This window comes from Strix aluco, chromosome 4, assembly GCF_031877795.1.
Source record: "Strix aluco isolate bStrAlu1 chromosome 4, bStrAlu1.hap1, whole genome shotgun sequence".
NCBI lineage: Eukaryota > Metazoa > Chordata > Aves > Strigiformes > Strigidae > Strix > Strix aluco.
In genome coordinates, this window is record NC_133934.1 from 3,210,523 (window position 1) to 3,231,276 (window position 20,754).

At 49.8% G+C, this 20,754-nt stretch overlaps 1 protein-coding gene across 2 annotated transcripts in view; it reads left to right on the plus strand.

The window, feature by feature from the left end:
- LZTS3 (leucine zipper tumor suppressor family member 3) overlaps window positions 1-20,754 on the plus strand; it is a 56,955-nt gene that overhangs the window by 7,361 nt on the left and 28,840 nt on the right. The gene's annotated exons all lie outside the window — the stretch shown is intronic.

Genomic DNA, 20,754 nt, shown 5'->3' on the forward strand with positions numbered 1-20,754 from the left:
TGAATGTGCAGCCTGCATGTGTTTGGGGTGGGTAATCCCCTGCAGGCAACGACCAGTCTGTTTTCCAGCAGAGCCCGAGCAAACTCATCTCACCTGTGATCTGCGACTCAGGAGGGCTGTGAGACACTGCGGGGACCGGCCAGACAACACACAGCCTGTTGACATTCCTCAGTGCCAGCCAAAGTCTTTGTCTTCCCCTCGAAACTCTCAGAAGCCCAAATTAGCTTTTAATAATAATATTAAAAAAAAAAAAATCCCTGTGCAAACAATCCAGCTCAGGCGCCCGCCGGGAGGGCAAACACTCCCCAACGGGCACCAGGTGTGGTGCATTCCTGATAGCTGGAAAAGAAAGGAGGGATTATTTTTCTCTCCCTGCAATGTGCTGGGTGAGTAGTTACAGGCCAGCCTGGCTGGTGGGAGAGGACCCATCCAGCTCCAGGCAGGGCTGGGTTGTGCCCAGAGTTCTCAGAGGTGAGTACGTGGCTTTGGGAAAAGGTCCCTCAGCCAAGGCATGAACAAAGCCTCAAGCTCCAGAGGTGATTAATGGTGGCATTTCTTTCTTAAATACCTTTCCTCCTGTCGGAGGTGAGGGGTTTCAGGCGATAAAAGGGACTTGTTTAGTTTAAAAACAAGTCCCACAAGTCACCCGAGCGATCCCTGAGCAGCCTCCCCATGCATGAATGCCCGCATAGCCTGCACAGCTGGATGCATCCACCACTCGGAGATTATTCCTCAAAGGTGGAAAATTTAGTTGTTCCTTCTTTAATGAACTTTCCCACCAATCTGTTGACGCCTTTTCCCCTCCTCCTTAGCAGAGAAGTCAAGGATGGGTAGGACAATGGTGGTTATAGCCCTAGCCCCAGCTTTGTGAGGACAGGAACCAGGGAAAACCCTTTTGCTTCAGTTCTCCACCCTTGGTATGGGGATGAAAAGCAATTTTGCACCCCTCCTGGGTTTTAAAGATAGGCAGAGATTCGGGCTGCCGTACAATGTTTCACTGGGCCAGCTGCTGTGGTAAAACCAGGGCATCTGCCAGCCCCAGAGCCAGGCAGCAAAACTCCCCACCTGAAAGTCCAGTGCAAGATGACAGCAGGCATCCCTTTCCTCTGAGGGAGAGCACGCAGGAGATAACACCAGCCCCCCCTGCGCATCCCAGCGGGGGCCATGTCTCCATTTCATGCCCCATCGCAGGAAGGAGAATCCCTTCATTTCCTTTGGACACTTATCCTCTAAGGATCTTGATCCCCGGGTGAGCGACACAAACACCCTTTAAATCCATCACAGCGGGCTTAGGAGAGGATTAGCCGATGCCTCTACAGGCTTTACACCGGCCTCTGGCTCTGGGTTGGAGCTGGTCCCAGAGCCCCACGTCCCACCCTGGTTGTATTTCCCAAAGGAGATGCTTGTAGGCAGAAACAGAGCAAGCCTGGCTCTAACTCCCGTCGAGAGAGCGTTGCATCCCCAGCAAGCCCAGGCTGGCAACTCACTTCCAAAAGTGGCAATCATTTTTAATTGTAGAGCTGGTTCTGGTGTGGGTCAAGGATGTGGATGAGTGTTATCTCCTGCTTCTGCCTGCAGCTGGGGAGAAGGGTTAGAGAGCCCTTCCCAGGCTGTTTGACCCCAGCATTGCCTGGGAGGGGAGAAACGCCCCCTGCTCCCCTCCTTTTGGGGGGTTCCCTACAGAGGAGCCTGGATATTTCCCCGATGAAGAGCTGACTTCCCCCTCCCTCTAGCTGTCTGGTGGGCATCATCCCTCTCTGTCATCCCCTTCATGTTTGCAAGCGATTAACTGGATCACTCTCCATTCTTAACACATTCCCTCCTTAGTATTTCTCAGCAATGTTTCCCTTCACTTCTACCTATGGCATCTCCTTCAACTCTCCCCATTTCCCATCCACGAGGGCTTTTCAACCATGACAGCTCTCACAGACCCTCCCAGGATGGCTTTACTCCAGCACAGGCAAGCTTGCATAATAGCTGTTGACACCGTAACTTCATTTGAATCGATTTTGTTTGCTAATTAGCTGATTGCAGTAATTGGCATGAATTACCTCGGGGGATTCTGCCTCCCTGGGGGTTCGAAGTGGCCAGCATGTCCCACTTAAGAGGTGGGAATAGCAGCAGTGAGATGGCTTCTACTCCAGGGCCACCTCTTACAGATATCCCTGTGACCTGTAGAGATGCAGAGGAGTTACAAGAGGGGACCCATAGCCTGGTACAGTGATTTTTAATTCCCAGAGTGCCTGAGAGGCACCAAAAGCATATTCAGACTAGCTACTACAGAGACTAAAATGGATTAAAGTGCCTGTTTGTGACATGAAGTGATGAGTGGATGTGACTCTGCTCTTCCTCAAAATGCAACTGGACATCACTCAAACACTGGGCTAAAGATAAACCAAAGGAAGCTGTTTTTCTCAGAGGACAAAATTCCCTTGCAAAATCCACTGCCAGGGAGGACAAAATAGGTGAATAGGTTGAGTGAGGAGGGACCAGGCAGTGTCATGGAAAGTGAGTGCCCTCTGATGGCATCAAACCACTTGGCGGGGTCCAAAGGCAACTTGGGCATGAGGTATCCCTGAAAAGCTTTGTGGCAGGGGAGATATGGGGAATGATGAGTGGGTTTTTCCTCTTCCTAGTCCTTTTTTCTCTAAGCATCAGCTGCACAGAGAGGATGGACACTGGGAGGACCTCCGTGGAGCCCAGCTAGAAACACCCCCGTCCCAGGTCCCAGCCCCCTTGGCACCCAGTCAACACCCATCACTTCACCACTCTCCTTCATACACTTCAATAACTCTTACTCATTTTTTAACCAGAATAACCATGTCACTCCAAACCAAAGCACCTCACATGAGCATATTTCCATCTGTGAGGCTGCCTGGGTCGTCTAATACAACCTGCCCCAAATGAAGTTGAACGAATCTGCAAAGTTCTATTTTGCATGAGCCATCTATTTATATTGACAACTTCCCACGCTCCATCCCTCCAGTCCTGCATCATTTTCTGCCAGGCTAAGCTGCATCATTCCAGCTCTTCTTTCCCCTTTCCTTGAATATTGCCCTACAATTATCATGTTTCCAGTCTTCTGGGATCAGAGAGAAATCCCAGGACTTCTTAGAGAGGATGAGCAGCACGCCACACCACTCCTCATTCTGCTTCTAGTGGACTCTTGGGAGAAAATTAATCTGAGCCCACTGTTTAAAAATGTTTATCCCTAGGCCAAGCCATTTAGTGTCTTCCTAGGTTACTAATGGACTAGAAAGCACTTTGTTGCCCCTATGCAATACGAGCACATCAGTCTGCTTTAGCCAAAGCCACAAGAGAAATTATTGAGCATTTCTGCTTTTTCTCCATTTTTATCAGCAATTTTCTGATCTCCAGTTTGGGAACAGGGAATGCTGCTGTAGCTCAGTTATTTCACTGATATTCATTTTGCAAAATCAAATCAAAAGTCGCTTCCCCCCTCTTGTTTGTGACCCTCCAGGAGAGATCTGATTTGGCCAGTGCTTGGGAAGGGGATTCATTCATGGCCAACTGAATTGCAGAGTACATGCCATAACTTTCTTGAGCCAGAAAACCAACAAGCTCTTGTCCTGGTAGCCAGTGTTGTTTCTTCTGTAGTTTGGGTGGAAAAAAGACAGCCCAAATGAAACTGGAGTCTCCAAGAGCCTTTGACTCTCTGCCAGTGATACCAAAAGGCCAGATTGTTAGCCAGACATTTTATTCTCTATTTTAAGAGGGTGGAATTATTAGCTGGGCATCCACTGACTGAATAAACATCATAAACAGGTCTCAACCACATGTAATGCCATCAGTCACTGCCAGCAACCCCAGCTGCAGAACGCTGTCACCGTACCATCTGTGTGGGTCACTTGTCCTCCTCTGAAATCACACAGGGGGTCCATAGAGAGTCCCAGGGCCAAGTGTCATGGTCGCAGCAGATGTAACCCATCTCTGCAGCCAGGTTTGTAATTTGGCATCACCTGAGGCTCCCGTTACCCTCTGTAACCATCTCTGATGCATTCTGAGCGCTTGGCAGAGGTAAAAAGCAGGCGGTGGTGGATAAGGGAGATCCTGGGTTTGCATTATTTACCTGGTGGTTGAGTCTCCAAACACCCAAGAAGCAGCTGGACCCATCCATGAGGTCTCAGCAGCACAAGGGCCACACTGGGACTTTGTGATGACTTGTATTTGTTGCAGCAGAAGGGTGAAGACCCCTGGCAGCTCATAAACAGACTGCGTCAGGCCTGGCCAGGTACGAGCTGGCCAAGAGATGGATACCCCATTTTTACCACTGCGGAGGAGTTTTTGCTGGTGGAGCTGTCATTGAACAGCTCTGCGAAGGATGAGTGGCATCTGTGGGGGTGGCTGGCTCGTTTGATCTAAGGGAGGAGTTGGGTGAGGACACGGGACTTGTGAGAGAGAAACAGACCCAGGCAGAAACCAACAGCAGTAGGAGAAGGTGATGCTTCTCCTTGCCGAAGATCTGCAAGGTTGGACACAATGAAATTCCCTCTTCCCTCTTACCCAAAAAAGCCACATCCCAAGAGGCATTCAATGATGTGTTTGAATCCATTCAAAACACATCAGGATCAAACCTTTTTAATACAAGAAAGAAAATAAACCCAAAGACAAAAAGTTGCTCTGGAGGAGAGGAGGGGAAGGAAGGGGTTCCAAAAATGTCAATGACAACCCTTCCTTTAACCCCAGCTATAACTGTGTGTTGGGTGTCTCTACACCAGCAGGACCTAGCAGGGCAGGAGATGTGAGCTTATCCTTCTACACCTTTCTCTTGGTGGGAGACGGCTCCAGTGACCAAACTGCAGAGCTTTGAGCAGATTAGGTTAGGACCATGAGGATCTGGGTGCTGGAGAGGGGACATCTCTTGGTGGGAAGGGTTGATCAGGACAGGATGGGTTCCTGCAGTGACAAGGGAGTTGGCTGGCACCAAAACTCACCAAGCTGTTTGCATCTGCCTTAAATACCACACTGACCCTCTCCTCTACCCCATCTCCTACAGCCATCACCTCTCTGGCCAACAGGACCCCATGGCTGTGTGGGTTCCTGGGATCTCCTGGTGGCTTTCAGATGCTGCATTGCCCCTGGTTGTGATCTCAGCTGGAGGCAGCTGGACAGAATCCTGGTCCCCACATCTCCAAAACAATTGGGGTTGTGCCTTTCCTACATTTCTGCTCTTTAGCTAGAACCACTAAATGAGGTTTTTTGAGAAGGGACCTTCAAGCCATTCCTATGTGGGGTTAAAGTGCTGGCACTTGGGAAGAGATGGGGAGGACTGTGAGCTGGAGGAAGGGGTGGATTTCAAACCAGAGACAACCGAAATCCAGTTTGATGGGAATGGACACACACAAGGTCTTACTTTCTGCTGAGTGTCTTACTGCAATGGAGGAGGGCACCTGAAGGTGTAGAAAACCCCACTGGTAGGGGCAAACCCCAAAAGAATAATGGGACCTCAGCAAATCCCTAAAGAAGAAGAGAGTGAGGGTGCTCAGCCCACCCTTCTTTCAAGCCCAGCTCTGCTGGGATGCTGACACATCTCCCCCGCTCCCTATTAGTGCCGTCTCCCACCCCACTGCCCCTGCATGCTTGTGGGGACAGGGCTGTCTCTCGGAGGATGACCGAGAGTCACTCTGGAGACAAAGACACGGTCTGTTTGGAGCAGTGCAGAGAAAGGCGATTTCCCCACAGCCCGTGATGTGTCTCAGGAATTTGCGGTCAGTGACAGCTGAGTCAATGGGAGCGGGAAAAGTCTGGCTATTTTTAAGACAACTGACATTTGGGGGTGTTTAACCCCTCTCCCTCCTCCCATGGCCAGCTTGTGTCTCACTTGTGGCGCAGTCACTTCAGACTGGAGCTGAGGTCAAAGGCGTAGCTCAACATCTATCATCAATGCAACGCTGATATTAGCAAAAATAGTTCTTCAGAGATAGTGCCAGACTAGAAGAAGGCAAAAAAGACCCTTCCCAAAGCAAATAAGTGCCAGCCTCACAGGGTGGTGCCTCCTAGGAAGAGGACGTGAAGGATGCAGGGTCAGGGTGTCTGGGAAGAGAGGATGAAGGAGGCAGGATCAAGGTGACCAGGAAGAGGCGGTTAGGAGCCATGGAGATTAGGCAAGAAGCCGTGCACAGAAGTTTTTGTCCAAGTTCTTCTTCAAGTGCTCAGAGGTCTGTCTGCACCAGGGTATTTCCCTACTAAGAATCCACTTGCACCGAGTTAAAAAGCTCCTCACCAAGTCATGGAGAGCTTCTCCAAAGCTTTCACTTCTCCCGGGACTAGGACCCATCTAGCATCATGGCATAGTGTAGCCATGTTCACATGTGTGTGTCCTCCTCTGAAGCTCAGTGTGCCTGTGTCCCCTGTGCTGCTCCGCCTGGTGTCACCCCTGGGTTCGTGTGCTGCTGAGCCACCAGGTCCTGCATTTCTTGGCATCCCCTCCCCAGGAGTCAACACAGCCCACTGACTCCTCCAGCTTATCTACCTGTTAGTGTGGCATCACGGGACTTGTCCAGCTTCCAGCTGGGCTCCAGGACAGTGTTGCCCTGTAAGACAAGACACTCCTTGTGCTTGCTGCAGGGCAACCACATTTTGGGTGACCAGTGATCCACCACGCTGTGTTGCATCTGTCCTTAGCAGAGGATGCGTGTTCTCAGCTCCCCCTCAGGGGACAAACTGCCTTTTCCCAGGGATGCTCTTCCCCCAGCATGCCTGAAAAACAGCAGCCACCATCTCTCCTTCCCCACCCTCCCACCTTCCTACTGGAGATGAGTTTCTTGTCCTATCTTGCTCCCAGATCTGCCCAGCTTGCCGCTCTCCTCTCCAGAACTATGTCCCCTCCTTGCTGTCCTGCTCATACCCAGCCCTGGCTGCCCTGGACTGAAAAATTCACCCTGCATTTTCAGCATGTAAGCAATTAAGCCAGGAACATGACACAAATTTAGCTACCTTCATGACAGATAATCTAGCCTCAGTTTAGAAAATTCCCTGGTTTCTTTTTCTTTAGCAAAATATTAAGGTGTTTTGTGTTTGGGGGTTTTTTTAGTATCATGCACACAAGACCCTCTGGATTATGATCTTTCTCCAACCTGTTGCCTTCCTGGGACATGGTGGGGGCACTTAGTATTTTAGGGATGAACAGCAGGGAAAATCAATACAAAGGGCAGGGATAGATAGAAAAGGGTCGGTTTGACAGCCTGCTTTATACAATACACTCCCAAATTTGACTTCTGTGCATTTTGCACTGGCTCATGATGGATTTCTGGTCCGTGAACTTATCAAATTTCCCCTTGAACACAGGCAGCTACTGAGCATCAACTGCATCCCATGGCAGGGAGCTCCCCAGGTCAGCTACCACTGCATGAGAAAGGGGTTTCTTCCTTTCCTGATTTCTTTCTTTACCTGCCTCCTGATGGTTTTTAGCTAAGTGCTCCTCCTTCCCACACTGAAAAGGAGACAGAGATTGACATCTGTGTGTCATTTGACCACAGCCGTGGTCCTGCTCCCAACTGCAAGCTGTCTGAAGCACTGCCCCAAAGCCACCAATGATCTTGTAAAGCCTCCCGGGGATGTCTGAGTAATGCATCAGCACGGATTCATTTAAAAACCTACAGAAGAAAAATGCTGAAAATACTTCTGGTATTTGTACAGGCAGATCCCAAGGCAGTCCCTGTCAGCAGCACAGGTGAGATGAACGGCATGGGATTGCTCACAGCCCAGACAAATTAATAAGGATGCTGTGCCACGATGAATTCTGCCCCAAATATATGAAGTGCAAGCTTGTAACATGTGCCAACCTCCTCTGGAGCTTGTTTCACAAGTGCTTCCCATTTTACATGCACATCTGAGGCATCCTGCTGCCCTGAGCTCAAGGTAGAGCTGAGAAAAAAATAGAGGAGTGGTGAGACCAGGTGGTGGTTCAACCCCAGGCAGCTGCCTTCTCCCTTCACACATCTTTGCCCGTACCAGCACAAAGCATGGGAAGCTTTTGCTTGGCTTTAGGCCATAGAAGCTGGGCTGATTCATGTTGGATGGACAACACAAAGCACAGTGGTGGGAGCTGGGGTGGAGGTGAGAGGCTTGGTCACCAAGGTCTTCTCCCCATGCAATGGGGACTGGATGAATCCCAGATGGATCCTTGGCCTGATCCAGGGTTTATTGGCTATTTGCTTAGCGCAAGGTGGTTGTGCTGAGCTGAGCAACTTATGCAAAACTGCTGGAACTAGGGAAAAGGGATGCTCTGAAGGGCTGGCGTGTGGTCTGTGCTCAGCAAGGAGAGGGGAGGAGAGGACAAGCACTGAGCTACGTGGACATGGGCTGGGAACTGAAGGTCACCTCATCCACTTCCCCACATCTCCCTCCCAACCCCATGGCCACAAGTCAAGTAAGCTGTTGCTCAAGTCATTTGTCATCTGCAAGGCTGGGACCAGGACAGAAAAAAACTCTAAATGCACCAAATACAGCCTGGGAAGAAATGTAATGCAGGGTTACGGTCAGGATCTCTCTCAGTGAGGATGAAGAGTCCAGAGGGATGGATGGCTTCTATACACAGAGCTGGATGTCCCCATGAATGGCAGGAGAGGTGTCTTGCTGTGACTTTGTGGAGCAGAGATCAACCAGAAGTGCAGTGTCCAACCTCATCCTTTACCAGCTCCAGAGCCAGCACTGCTACAGGGTGATTTTCATCCCCACCCAACACATAACACAAATCTGCTTAAAACCAGTATCTAGGAGCTTCTCCCTGGCCTTGCTTTATTCTTTTAAGACTCTGGTCACAACATCCCATAAGAAGGATACAGAGAAAGGGAATGGGTAAGGAGTGGGGTTTTATGGAGAACAACTATCAAGGCTAGAAATCTCCAGCCTGGGAAAGAAATGGCCAAGAAGAAGGTCTATACATAAAGGTCTATAAAATCATTGCTTTCAGGGGGAATAATTCCCATAATGGAAGAATAAAGGGTCTCAAATCATCATCTAGAGGGCATTTGCTCTCTGCATTCACCTTCCGGTAGCCTTGTCATTGGCGTGACCTTGAGAGAGGCTGGGGTCTGCTTTAGGACACACTTGCCCCAACAGCCCCAGGGCAAGACAGGCTGAAACTCCACTTGCTTGTGAGCTCTGCTTGGTTCCCTAAACACACCCCCTGGGATGCTGAAGTGTGTCAGTGCCCTGAGCACACTTGGCTTCATATGTGGTGGAAACATCAGCTAGACAGAGGTTAAAGGTCTTTCCTAAAATGTGTTTGAAGCTTGGGGACCAGGAGAAGGGGTGAGCTGTTCATGGGACATGAACAAAACATGGATGATTACATACCTTGCTGCTCCAAGAGATGCTGATAGGATGGGAAGAGCAGATAAACTTGACCCGAGCATCTGCCTCTGGAGGATTTGCAGCTCTGGAGGAGATGCTCACTGGGTTTGGGCTAGAGATGAGGGAGGGGGGACCATGCTGTAAATGAAAATCCAGTGTTAAAGCCCCATCCAAAAGACATGTATGGGTGTCAAAGACATCACTGAGTTTGGAGGTGTTTTGCTGCCTGATGTGGAGGGAGGAGCAGAAGCAGAGGCATATGGGACTCGATCTTGACCATGAGGAGCTTTGCGCTGCCTGGCTGAGACCTCCCTGACTCCAGCGCAAGCCCAAAATGAATGGGGTGACCACCTCCTGGGTCCTCATGGGCTGGTTCCAGCTGATCTGGCACTAACAGGTTATCAGCAACCAACAGGAGCCTGAGGTCCAAGAGGTGGTTAAGAAAGAAAAGCAGCTTTGTGGTGGAACAGGAGACTGGTTCACCAGGAGAGGTGTAGGGACATGTATATGGGAGGACAGGGTGGGGAGGATGTCACCTGTGAGGGGAATGGGATGGGAGAGGATTAGGAGGAATGTGGCAGGGTCTGGCATCGCTTCTGCAAGAGGAGCAGGCTGGGACTCGTCAGCCTGGAAAAACGGTGGCTAATGGGAGGTATCAAAACAGTGGAGGCTGGAGCAGAAATGTTAAATGTGCTTGCCCTGCTCTTTCTGCTTTGCCTTAGGCTTTTGGCCACCACCAGGAGACAGGATCTGGACTTGGTAGGTGTTAACCTGGTAGGTCTTCTCTCCTCTCCTGGTTGACAGTGAGCAAGGGACCGAAAGGGTATGGTCATCTTAGACCAGATTAGCTAGGTCCAAGTCCTTGGCCATACCTTCTTGTCCTCTCTAGAGCCTGAACTGAATTGCTGCATCCCTTTGAAAACATCCAGGAGCTGTTTTCTTCTCTGCAAATCATTTACAAAATCGCTTTTTTTTTTCCTCCCTGCTCCCATGCCATTCTTCTCCACCCTTCTCTCTTTTCCTCTCAGAAAGACATGCCCATTGCCTTTGTGATTGGGGTATCATTCCCCACCTTCTCCCCATGACGGTGATACTGGGAGGGAAAAATTTCTGAAGAAGAGGGGGTTTTCACTCCAGGAGAACTGGGGTGAAAGCAGTAACCTGGGAGCCCAATGCCACTTTCCTCTTGGTAGCAGAAGCAGTGTTGGCAGTCCCAAGGTGGAGCGTCTCAAGGACTGTTTGCTTAGCAGGTTATCTACACACTTAATTTACCCCTGCCCTTGTAAAACCATTTGAAGCCTTTTCTCGCAGTTGTAACCAAATGCTGCTTTGGCAGAAAGCGAAGTGAAAACCAGACATAAGCAGGGTTAAGACAGGAGAGCAACCTGAGCAGGTTTTTCTCCCTGGAGGTGCAAACAGAAAACACAATCCAACGCCACGTTATGGGGTACCCCATCGGTCCTTAAGCTGCTTTGCAAAGCTCAGGGGAGCAATAAAAGGCATGAAAGCCTGTAATGGGAGGAATGAAAATTTTTCAGTACGGACAGGGCCATTGCCCATCAGATTTTGACAGCTGATGGTCATCTTCTGGCTGAGAGGGGCAGTGGGGAAGGGTTTTGTATCAGTCATGGGGTGCTGCAGGAAAAGTACAAGAGGACACCAGAGCATTGCAAGAAGGTTTGGGCTGGACACAGGTCAGCAAAGAGAGAGACATCATGGATTTTTGTGTGTGTGCTGTCTGACCCTATGGGTTTTCCTTTCCTGGGAAGACCATTTCTGATCACTGACACCAGAGGTCCTGCAGCCCCTGAGAGTGATTGTAAACAGGAGCAAAATGGTCTTCCGTCTGGGCAGGTCCTCAGGTCCACTGGGTTGTTTATTTAGCCATCACAAGGCAGCTTGAAGGTTTTCATTAGAACTGGCCCTAATTACAGCTCTGTTGAGCTTTGTAGACCTCCTCTTTCTCCATACGCCAGTTCTCTCATTCTTCTAGGTGGAAAAATGCAAAGGGGAGAAACAGGGAGGATTTGTCACCCCTCTCTACAAGTCTTGGATAGAGAGGACATTTTTCCATCCAATCCAAGCTGCACACACACACGCTTACACCCACAACACAGCCAAAAACATTTGCTCATTAAGTCCTTGGGATGTTGGTGCTCGCTCCCATGATCCTGGCCATGCACAGCCCCACTTTCCAGCAACGCGTGGCTTGATGGGGTGTCCAAGGCCCTGCTTCTGCAAGGTTAGGAAGCCTTCCAGATGAGATGTCCCCAGGCAAAACAGGCACATGGTAAATGTGGTATTAGCAATGCACAGCATGGGGTGAGGGGGAGGTAAGGAAATGGTGTCTGTGCTTGACTGAGCGATGCTGGTCCATCAGAGCTCCGAAGGATGATGTCAGGTTAGAGATACACGCCATGTTGCTGGAGGAGCTTCTCTGGGGGAGATTTGGATATATCTCCTCACTGTTGCATTTGCAGTGGACCTGCTGGCACTTCCCAATGCTCTCAGGGCATTTATGAGCAAATAAAAAGTGAGGAGGAAACCAAAACCATGCCTCATTCATCCTCCATCCCTGCCCCAGGGCTTGCTGCCATGTCCTTCGTGCTGCCAGACCCTGTGAAAGGGCAGCTGCCCTCGGAGAGCAGAGCCGAGTCCCATGGCCATCTCCATCTCCATGAGCAAGCCTTGCACGAGCAAGACACATGAAAAGCCCTTCATCAAACCAACTTGTTTGCAACCTCTGCATCCATTTCAAAGCATTATTTTCCTTTTGCAGAGGATCTGGAGGGATGGGAGAAGCATTCAAAGCCCAAAGCTGGTTGTGAAGTCCAAAGCTGAGCGAGCAAAAGCGTTTGTTTAGTATGACAGAGCAGAGAGCTCAGAAACCCATGAGAGCAACACCTCCCTGCAAATCAGGTCATTTATTTAGCAAGTGAAAAATGGCTTCCTGAGGTTCAGAGCACTAGGGTAGAAATCAAAGAACATTTGAAGGAGGAGGGAAAGCCCAGCCCTGGCTTTGCCGTTCCTGCCCTTCCGCTGGATCCCCACCAGCCCAGGAGGCACCAAGGGAGACCACGAAAATATTTCACTCTTTACACACCACTTCAAAACCTTAGAGCCACCCTTTCCACAGGGACCTGGGTCAGCTGCCACACTAAACTCCAAATATTTTCCTAGCTGGCAAATAAAAAAAAATCTGTATATCTGTGTCTAGCTCTATAGCCAATGTACACGAAATGATAAAGCCCCTGGCACATATCTTGCAAGAGCTAATTATAGGATTTGGAAGCTAACGTGATAATATTTTCTTTAGATGTGTGGTGCAGATGTAATTACTTCTCCGGAGATGCCAGCCGCAGATGACGCAAGATGCCCTTATGTAATCAGCTTTTATTATGCAGTTATGGAAATTTTCCCTCTCTGGCCCATCCCCTACTTTCCCTTCAACTCCTTCTTTTTGTTTTTCATCCTAAACTCTCTATGTCCTATTCAGAAGGCAATGGGGTGAGGTCAGCAGGCCAACTGGACAGTAAGTGGAAGGACAGTTTTGTAGAAATCCCATTCCTTGGTTTCCCTGTCTGCCTCATCAATGAAGGAACAAAAGGAGTTAATGGCTTTTCATCTGCTGCGTTGGCTTCAGTGGGGCTGGGAAAAGGCTCCTGTCCAGCTTTTCACCTGATGGACTGCAAGGGAGTCATGTTGGAGCCAGGTCTCGCCCCAGCCCTGGCATCTACTGTGGCTTGGACGTCAGCAGATGCCAGGCAGCCATCTGCTTCATCCAGCAGGCTGTGGAGGAGTACCTGCATGGAGAGCCCACTGCCCCCTCCCCAAGAAGGGGCTGGGGGATACCGAGGCTGCAAGTGAACCGCAGAAGAAAGCTGGTTTGTCATGGCAGGAGTGAAGGCTTGGTAGGACACAAAAGCTTCAATTGCTCCAAAGGTTGCTCTGGGGTGCATGAAGATCTCCCAGGTGACCCACTAAGTCATTTCTGCCAGGGTGAAACCACAGTGTGATTGCAGGTCTCCAGCCAAAAAATGCTTCCAAACCCAAGTCATTTTTGCCTGTGGATCCCTTCTGAGATTTTCAGTTTTGTTGCTTCAAATTCTCTCTGTCCCACTGCCTTTCTCCTGTGGCTGGACAGGCAACAGAGGCCAGAGACATGGGAGCCTCTAGGACATAGGTTTCCTCCACCACCAGTGCTGGTCAAAGTGGACACAGTCCCCTGACATGACAAGAAAACCCCTCCTTGACTGCAAATATTCAGGAGAAAAGGTTGATAAACATCTTGGAGGCATCACCCCATACCTGCAGCATGTATTATGACCTTGCACCCTTCTGGTCCTACCCAATTCCATCCCTCTTGCTTGGCCAAACCTGGGTCCTTTCTTGCTGTGTTTTAGGACTAACGCATGACAGGGAGGGGTGACTCCTAGCTCTGGGACATCCTGCCACCAACTGAGGTTGCAAAACTGGGTCATGAAGACATTTCTTATTTTCTCCGCATGGCATCCGAGCCAGCGCATGGCTTGAAGAGGACGAGCCTGGAAGATGAAACAAGCCTGAATCCTTTGGTGGCTGGGAAACAGACCCCAGGTAGAGTTCAGAGAGCTGGGAAAGGGGGATTTGGCCAAGCACAGTCTAAAGAAAAGGAAGTGAGAGACCTGGTAGCTGGAGCAGGGAGCAGAGACAAAACCCCTGGTTCACCCACTAGGGAAACTTGTTTCCAGACATGGTCCAATACCAGTGACTGCAGAGGAATTTGTCTTCAGGGCAGGGAACACCTGCATTTCTCTGAGGACAAGGAAGCCATGGGGAAGGAAATAGCTGGGGGATGTGTTTGTTGCACTCTGGTCATTTATTAACTGCAAACTGTAAGCTCCTGACGGAGCCCAGGGCCATCAGCTGGTCATGGCTTTAGATGGCATTTCAGCCCACACCCACCTTCAGTCAGCCAAACCCTTCCCTGTGGTCTATGGACTGTGTTAGGTGGGGTCTTGTGGACTGGAAAGGGTGTCTAGACCTTGGGTCTTACACAGAGAGTCTTGGTAGCCACCACAGAGGTGCCCCAGGCTTCCTGTTAGTCTTCCACTGCCCTTCCAGCAGCTCCTTCTTCCCAGGGCTTGAGGAGTCTCTTGCTTCTGCTTTTGCTGAAGCCATCCAGCCACCTTGTCTTGCCCAAAAGAGGTTGGCCAGGATGAAGATAGAGTAGGATGGGACATCATGTATACACATAACTTACACCTGCTGAGGATCTAGCCTAATGTTCCTCCCTTGTAACACTGAAGAAACCTTCTACCCTGAACCAAGGGGGCTGTGACAAATCCCCGATTCCTGATATGGACAGAAATGGCACTTTCAAACAGGATACATGCAGACCTGGTGATTTCAGTACGAATCCTGGCATCAATTTATTTTTACCAGATCTGGCCTGCTGCTTTGGGACTGTGAATGGGGGGTTTGCTTCCTTCATTCTGGATAATCACCCAAGGATGTTTGAGCAAGCTTCTCTGGTCTAGAAATTAGTTGAGAAACCTGACAATGACTGGTTTTCTCTAGGAGTATTGGTCACTGCCTATCTGAGACCTCGTCAGCATTGGCACCACTGCTGCCTCTAGCGGGGTTGTTCAGCCAAGGCATGAAAGGAGAGCAGAGAAAAAGGACAACACTGCTTGCCCACGCACTTTTTTTTTCAGCTCATAAGATTTAGATGAAGGTCTTGGCCAGCATTAATGTGGTTCGAGCTCCTGTGAGAGAAACAGGCTCACTCCTCCCCCACAGAGTCTGTGTGGTTTGAGGGGCTGGTGAACAAGACTCCGCTCCACTTGTTCCTCTTGTTAGCTGCAGGAGGGAAGGTGGCCATTTACTGTGAATTTCTTCAGTTACAATGAGCAGCCACAGGACAGCAGTGCCATATGGTTACGAGTGGGTTTTACTGAGCATCACATCTTCCCCCCCATGCAGCTCAGACCTGACCTACATAAGCATGGCCAAGCCACCACGCCAGAGCATCCCAGCACACATGCTGGGCTTTCAGCACCCGCAGTTGGAGATGCAGGAGCCTCCCCGGATTTACGGGAAGACCTGGGCGATGCACCAGGTTGTGGCTTGCCAGCGCTGCAGAGGCTTTGTCTGCCCTGTGTCGATACAGGAGGAGACAGCTTATACCAGCAGGGATGTTTTTGCCAGAATAGGAAACCATCTCTCTGGATGACATAAACCAGAGTCTTTTGGCTTGTTCGTGTTGCCTCAAGCTGTGTGGGCAGATGTTACCGTGGATTTGAGATAGAAAGTGTCCCCCATTGCAGCAGCTGGCATCGACCCAGCTTTGCAGTGCCAACCCAGCCTCGGGACCCCCTGCCAGTCCCCTGTGGCAGCTTGAAGTAGGTCCTCTCCCATCCACAACTCTGTGTGGGTATGAAGGGGCCTCACAGGGGCTCAAATTATTCTACTTAATGAGCAGGAACAATCTCTCTCAGCATTTTAATTTCCAGACAAGTGCAATGGTGGGATCTCACTGCGCAGGTACTGGTGCAGGTAAACCTCCAGGTACAGAGAAGGCTTTTGTATCACATAAGCAGCCAACACTTTCTTCTTGTGTGAATAAATACTGGGTGTTCATGTGACATTTTTCCTGGGAGCTCAGCCACAGATCTTGCTCAGGTGGTGATTTTATCAGCTTTCCTACCAGTAAGGTTGAATTTTCTGGCATGGCATAGTCATACTCCCCTACCAGTAGCACACTGCCCATTTGGTTGTGGTCCCCATGATCCCTGCAAGACACCCACAAAAAATGAGAAAAAGCAGCATCTCTCCGGAAACATAGGGAAGCCCTTGGATGTCTGACACCCATTAACTGTCACAGAAAGCAGGCTCAGGTCTTCCTCCTATGCCCACGCTGGAAATCTCTGCTCTAACAACAGATATTGGGCAAGGGCTTCAAACAAAGCCTGATTTGGAGATACTGGAGGAGATCTGGTTTCAGTGTACAACCTGTTGGATGTCAAGTACTTACAACCACAGCCAGTTCACAGCTGAGGTCTGAAGCTGGGTTTAAGTTGTTGTGATGCTGGTTGGAAAGCTCTGGAGGTCCCCATCCCAACTTCACAGTCCAAGCAGGACTATCATCACTAGACCAGGTTGGCCTTGGCATTGCCCAGCCAAGTCATGAAGGAATCCCAGGACAGAGACACCTCCACCTCACTCGTGACCTGAAAGTATGTGCGGTAGCCAGGGGACCCTCATTTACGAGTTTTTTCTGCTCCTCGGGGCTTTGAAAATGATCTTCCCTGTAAATAAAGGAGTCTGGATGGAGAGAGGAAGAAGGCTCTTGCTCACATCAGGATGTCTTGCACTGGGAAGTTACTCCCCAGAGCTTTTATGGAAGAAATCCCAATGCAGGGAGCTGGTGTCTCTGTTCCCATTTCCATCTCTACATCCACCTCTCCGCATGCCTGAGCACATCAGTGCTTTCTGCCCACCATTCCCCAGGGAAAGTCCCAGGCCAGTGACGCTCCTTCAGACCTCAATGCAGTTGACATTTTGCTCCTTCTCTGATCAGTGCAGAAAACACTTAACCAGTGCTGCAGCTGCAGTCCAGGGACCTCAAAGAGCTTTGGGATCTTGAAATGAAGTGGCTCCAAAAGAAGTGAAATTACCCTGCCAAGGGACCTGCTCAGAGCATGCGGCTTCTGCAAGAAAAAGGAAAAAGAAAACAAAAGGATCTGGGGAACAAAGATTTTTGTGGGTTTATAGAGTTTATTTTTCCTTTCCTCAAGAGGAAGAAAGCTTTGGGGAAAAAAACAGAAAAAAGACCCTGTATTTTTATTCAAGGGAAGGAGAGGGCATTGAAAAAAATAATCACTAAAAAACCCACCTCAAAAAAAAAAAACCTAACAGGAGAATTTTTCTGCAGAAGATAAAAACTCAACAGGAGTCCCCGGGGTCCCATTCAACAACAGCCAGTCCAAGTGATCCATTGAATAGAGAGAGAGGATCTGAGGATCTGCTTATTTCCTTTTTTTCATTATTTTTTTTTTTTTTAAGCTACAGGTGCTTCTTTTGTTGTGGCTCCCACCTGAAGCTGCAGACCCCCATAACTTTCACCTGTTCTGTGCTGGTAAACACTTTGCGGCCTCAGGACTTGTTTGGGAGACCCATCACCTTCTTGGCACGGGCATCGTGGTCATGAGCAGCTTCAGCCTGATGGGGAAAGGGAGGTTTGGACAGGGGCTGTTGCCCCAGTATGAGCTGCCGCAGCTGGGAAAGTCAGGGCAGACCTTCCTCCCACTGAGGGAAGTGGTGTGTATGAAAAGGGGGAGCCACTGGTGCCCTCCCTGAGATGGGGGAGCCTCCGATGTCTGGGGGTGCTGCCTGGGGGCTGCTGTGTTTCTCTTGGTTTTTTGGGGACAAAGCCTGGCATTGCTGCTGTGGCCCCATGGGTGAAACCGGAGTTGGACATGCTGCATTTTGCAGATAGAGGGCTGGTCTCCAGCCATCTACCACAGCTCAACAGGGAAAACCATAGCCATAATTTCTCACCCAAAAGGATTAAATGGGGAGCTGAGAGGGATGGATGCTGTGCATGCCCTCAGCATGAGCCATGTGCAACGACAGCCTTCCCCACTGTTGAACTGACGGAGAAAGGGGCAAGGGTGTAACTGGCTTCAAGAGTTCTTTCAAGGATGTAGTTTTGGGTGGACGTACAAAGCTTCTTCTCCCAGGTAGAAGGAGTCCAGACCATCGCAGCTGGGTAGGGGAGGCTTTTTAGGGGGGTAACACCTAACCCTGTAATACCAGGCTGGAGATCACCTTGTTTGATGGGCTCTGTAGAGGACTTGTTGTATAAGACTGAGTTCAGTCTCCAGCTCCCAACTGGTTTCTGCTTCCCACCCGTGGCTCCATGCAGCTCAAGACTCCAGAGCTCCCCCAGATGGGTGAGCTGGACCTCATGCTCTCAGCCAAACTTTCCAGGTCCCTTCTCCTGGACAGCCCTTTTATGAGAATCCTGTTGATACTGACTGGCTGATGAGGGAGAATAAAATGCCTGCGGAGTTTCATCACCTCTGCCAGGCCCAGTACAAGAGCAGCTTAACAGTGACAAGCTGGGGATTATGGCAACTTTCGATCCATCTCAGGGTGCTACGTGGGAGAGAGTAGTCTGGGCAGGGGCTGAGACAGAAGCTACCTGTCCCACCAAAAGGGCATCGAAGACCTGCTGTCAGAGATGCTCTGATGGATATCCTGCTCCCCATTAGCTACCCAGGGTCCTCATGGTATGAGACATGCAGTTAAACGTGTCTTGAAAAGAAAATCTCTTGCAAGTTGTGTTGATAATGATGATCTCATCTAATTTAAATGGCAATTAAGAACCCATCGTTAGATCCGTGGTTCTCCAGTCAGAGTCTGCCATGGTGGGGAACAGGGACTATCACCCGGAGGCAACACAGGTGATGGGGTCTGGGTGCACAGTCCAACCATGGCTGCCCAAAAAGGGGAGCACAGGGATGGATAAAATCCTCAAAGAGATGAGACCAAATCATGGTGGTTCTGTCCCAGGGGCCTGGAGGCAGCCAGCTGTGCAGGAGTCCCTGCACAATGGGGTGCTGGCTGTGAACTGGGGGGTCTCTGTTGGCTCTCAGAGGTGGTGGAGGGACTTTGGTGGAGGTGAGTGTGGTGTGTAGAGAGGTTTATGTCTCAGCGACTGGAGACCGGGGTTAGAAATGGGAGTTCAGGGTTCAAAAGTTTATGACTTGCCTGAGAGTGACAGGAGCATGGGTTATCCTGGAGTTTCCAGCATTCTCCAAAGCATCTTCCATCATGACTTATTCATCTGTGGGAAGCGCTAAGACATAACACAACTCCCAAAGGGAGAATGAGCACAGCCTTAACCAGCTGTAATGTCAGGAAACTGCCTGTCTCTCCTCTGAGATCTGCTGAGCCTGGCTATGCTGCAGCTCCACACCGGGCTCCTTTGCTTGGGCAGCTTCACCAAATCCCAATGGTGGGAAGGGTCCGCATCCTGATGAAGCTCCTGGGTCAGTTCTGGTTATTGCAAGAGCGGTCCATGGGATGGAAAAGGCTTGCTATATGTGTGGCTATTTCCACGGTGTGTGCCATGCATCCCGCTGCTGGGAGTCTTTTCTAGCAATGTATAAACCAGCCTGTTTCTTGGAATTCTTTGCTTCTGAAGTCAAAGGGCAAAATTAAGAGCTTGAGACTCCACAGGAATCCATTTTGGCATAATTTACACCTTCCCCATGCACCCCAGCAGTGCATTTTGCTGTAGTTTAAATGCATGCGTAACCCATATTTGATTATTGTTAGCATTATTGCTATTTTACTGTTCTTGCTGCTATTAGCCCGCCGATGACGATGCTATGTTTGTGAGGCTGCGACCGGCAACTCCTTTAATACGCAGACATCCTGCCAATAGAAAATTCACATGAGTAAATAAGTCTAAATTAGTGGCAGCTTTGTCTAGCTTTATTTCCCTTATTGCACTCCCTTCACGACTGCAAATAATCCAATGTAAGTGCCAAGGCCAGCCAGCCCTTGATGGGAAACCTGACTGCTCTCCTGCCACAGTGCTGGCAGCCAGGGAGGGAGGAGAAGGAGCTCTGGGCCATCCTGGATCACCAGGGCTCTGCTCTGAAAGATGGGGGTCTGGATGGCAAAGAATTGATGACAAAGGAGGGAGGGCAGGATCCAGGTCCAGCTTCTAGCGTGATGGGCATCATCCCATTTGTCCAAACGGGCTGAAACCAGGCAAAAAATGCCGAAGTTAGAGGAGGACAGATGGACATAGGGACCATTTAACACTCATTTCCTCATCTGCAATAACCAGGGGAGAAAATGACTGCCCCTTTCCATTTTGTCTGTGCGGAAATGTGTTGATGGGCTACAGCAGGATAAAATCCCTCTCTAACTTCTTGTTGTTGTTGTTGTCTCATATGTGCACAGCTTTATCAGGGAGTTTGGCATTGAGATGGGTCGGTGTGGGCAATAAGGCAAATGTGGCCTTCCTGGGTGTCAGACTGCCTCTCTCATGTGTTTCGGTGAGATTTAGGATATCAATTAATCCAAACCACCTCGAAAAGAAAGGCTGAGGCTGTTTCAAAGTTACTGGGCTGGACTTGTGCTCTCTGCTCCTTGGTGAATGGGCTCTCGGTTCAGCCACACAGTTGTGAAGCATGCCCATCGGGATGGGAAATTTGAGGAGAAGGCTCCCATGCTGGGACAACCCCAAAATATCTATTTGAGCCAAAACAAGCCTCTGGATCCCAAAATTACCAATTGAAAAACCCCCAGTTGTTGGAACCCCAAATCCCCATTTGAGCAAAACCAAGACATCAGACCCCAAAATCTCTGAACAAAAATAATCCACTGAACCCCCAAATCCCTATTTGAGCAAAACCAAGCCACTGGACCCCAAAT